Source organism: Mesoplodon densirostris, unplaced genomic scaffold, assembly GCF_025265405.1.
Source record: "Mesoplodon densirostris isolate mMesDen1 unplaced genomic scaffold, mMesDen1 primary haplotype scaffold_37, whole genome shotgun sequence".
NCBI classification, from domain to species: Eukaryota; Metazoa; Chordata; class Mammalia; order Artiodactyla; family Ziphiidae; genus Mesoplodon; species Mesoplodon densirostris.
The window spans coordinates 6,273,587-6,276,994 of NW_026778196.1; positions in this window are offsets into that span (position 1 = coordinate 6,273,587).

The window sequence follows — 3,408 nt, forward strand, 5'->3', positions numbered from 1 at the left end:
ATCACTTATGAAGATCCTGTAAACATGGCTACACGTGAACTGAGTTAGGAAAGAGAACAGAGTCTCCCATTTAGAAAACACTCTTATGCCTGCATAAAGGGGAAGGAGAGGTGGGGTGATGCATAAAACCAGAGTTTGAGATAAGCACAGGGACTGTTCCAAAAACCAACTTTGGAATAGACAAGACCTACACCTTCCTCAGTGAAAGAGACTCAAAACCACATATTTCCCACAGAGGAATATATCTGACTAGTAAGAATCTTAAAACCTATGTATTGATATGACTCCATAAGGGAATCAAGTGTGTCTAGAGTGGCATAAACATGGCAGCGAGAATCAGCTCAAACCCACTCTAAAAAGGAATTTCAAAAGCAAAACCAAAAAACAGGGTACTTCTTTTCAATTCCTTCAGGGTGTCTGAGGAAACCTGGAAAGACCCTATCTACAATGACAGCTGGATGTGGCATAAGGCTGGACACTTGGGACTGAGAGGATTGGTGAGATTGGGTGAGCAAATGCAGACCCTTTCAAGCAATAATGCATGGCCCCCATTCCATGGGTCCCAACTCTCCAGGTTGAAGGGAATATTACTACAGCTATAACATGTACAGGAAACCTAGAGAATGTACACACTGTGAATACGAAAGGATTCTAAAACTCAACGAATAGTCCCTCTCCTGGTGCTCCAGTTTGACTTTCCAACTGCCTTACTATCAATCTCCCAACTTGGAGAGACAGGCCCTTTAACCTCCTGGTTTGCACAGGTTCCCAATTTGGCAGAGGATGGAAGGGACGAGGGAGAACCAATGAGAGAGTAGCTGTTAGGCATTTGGACGGGCACATGTCACTCTAATTTCCCGGCAGGAAGAAGAATTAACCAAAGTCTCAGCCACCCACCGGGAACCAGTATAGGACATGATCCAAAATTTTGGACTTGCGTTCAGCTCACAAAAAACGAGTTGAGAAATGGAGCTCAGGGGCACAGAAATTCACCAACTGGCAGAGTGATAAAGGACAACTATCGTCCAAAAATCTGTTGAGGGAAGTCAACGAGGCGCTCTTGAAAGCGAGGCAAAAGAGCAGGAAACAGATTTCAAGAGGTACCTTGGAATCGCGTGTAAAGCACAGGAAGAGGGGCACAACTTGGACAATGGTGCACTTGGCCAAAAAGGGCGTATGCGTTTTCTCCTGAATATATTCAGGAGAAAACGCATACGCCCTTTTTGGCCAAGCAAGCAAGCGGACAATGCAAATCTGCACTACAAAGAAGTATCACTTCCCACCGGTCAAAAGGGACATCCACAAAATGTGTAAAAACCAGAAAGGCAAGACAGGCCCTGGAGAACAGGGAGCCTTGTTATGCTGATGGGCGGGATGTAAATTGCCAACTGCCTCACTGGAGGAGTGCATTGTGTTCCCTAAAACAAGTAAACAACAGAGCTACAGAGCCAAGGCCACTTCCAGTCTAGGGAATATACCTTGGGAAAACTGAAAATCAATGAGAAAGAGCCACCTCCAAATTTAGGGCTGCACTGACTACAAGAACCTCAACTTGGGTACACCTTAAATATCCCAGGAAATATAAAAATGTTTCAAAACATTGTGGTACTTACGTACGATGGAATATCCCTCAGCCATGAAATCAATGTCATAAGACCAGTAGCAACAAAGTGAGGGGATTCAGGTACGATGATTCTAAGTGAAATAAGTCACACAGAAAAAGAAACTTATCATAAGATATCACTTATGAAGATCCTGTAAACATGGCTACTCATGAACAGAGTTAGGAAAGAGAACAGAGTCTCACATTTAGAAAACACTCTTATGCCTGCATAAAGGGGAAGGAGAGGTGTGGTGATGCATAAAACCAGAGTTTGATATAAGCACAGGGACCGTTCCAAAAACCAACTTTGGAATAGACAAGACCTACACCTTCCTCAGTGAAAGAGACTCAAAACCCCATATTTCCCGCAGAGGAATATATCTGACTAGTAAGAATCTTAAAACCGATGTATAGATATGACTGCATAAGGGAATCAAGTGTGTCTAGAGTGGCATAAACATGGCAGCGAGAATCAGCTCAAACCCACTATAAAAAGGAATTTCAAAAGCAAAACCAAAAAACAGGGAAATTCTTTACAATTCCTTCAGGGTGTCTGAGGAAACCTGGAACGACCCTATCTACAATGATAGCTGGATGTGGCATAAGGCTGGACACTTGGGACTGAAAGGATTGGTGAGATTGGGTGAGCAAATGCAGACCCTTTCAAGCAATAATGCATGGCCCCCATTCCATGGGTCCCAACTCTCCAGGTTGAAGGGAATATTACTACAGCTATAACATGTACAGGAAACCTAGAGAATGTACACACTGTGAATACGAAAGGATTCTAAAACTCAAAGAATAGTCCCTCTCCTGGTGCTCCAGTTTGACTTTCCAACTCCCGTACTATCAATCTCCCAACTTGGAGAGACAGGCCCTTTAACCTCCTGGTTTGCACAGGTTCCCAATTTGGCAGAGGATGGAAGGGACGAGGGAAATCCCATGAGAGAGTAGCTGTTAGGCATTTGGACGGGCACATGTCACTCTAATTTCCCGGCAGGAAGAAGAATTAACCAAAGTCTCAGGCACCCACCGGGAACCAGTATAGGACATGTTCCAAAATTTTGGACTTGCGTTCAGCTCACAAAAAACGAGTTGAGAAATGGAGCTCAGGGGCACAGCAATTCACAAACTGGCAGAGTGATAAAGGACAACTATCGTCCAAAAATCTGTTGAGGGAAGTCAACGAGGTGGACTTGAAGCAAGGCAAAATAGCAGGAAACAGATTTCAAGAGGTAACTTGGAATCGCCTGTAAAGCACAGGAAGAGGGGCACAACTTGGACAATGGTGCACTTGGCCAAATAGGGCGTATGCGTTTTCTCCTGAATATATTCAGGAGAAAAGGCATACGCCCTTTTTGGCCAAGAAAGCAAGCGGGCAATGCAAATCTGCACTACAAAGAAGTATCACTTCCCACCGGTCAAAAGGGACATCCACAAAATGTGTAAAAACCAGAAAGGCAAGACAGGCCCTGGAGAACAGGGAGCCTTGTTATGCTGATGGGCGGGATGTAAATTGCCAACTGCCTCACTGGAGGAGTGCATTGTGTTCCCTAAAACAAGTAAACAACAGAGCTACAGAGCCAAGGCCACATCCAGTCTAGGGAATATACCTTGGGAAAACTGAAAATCAATAAGAAAGAGCCACCTCCAAATTTAGGGCTGCACTGACTACAAGAACCTCAACTTGGGTACACCTTAAATATCCCAGGAAATATAAAAATGGTTCAAAACATTGTGGTACTTACGTACGATGGAATATCCCTCAGCCATGAAATCAATGTCATAAGACCAGTAGCAGCAAA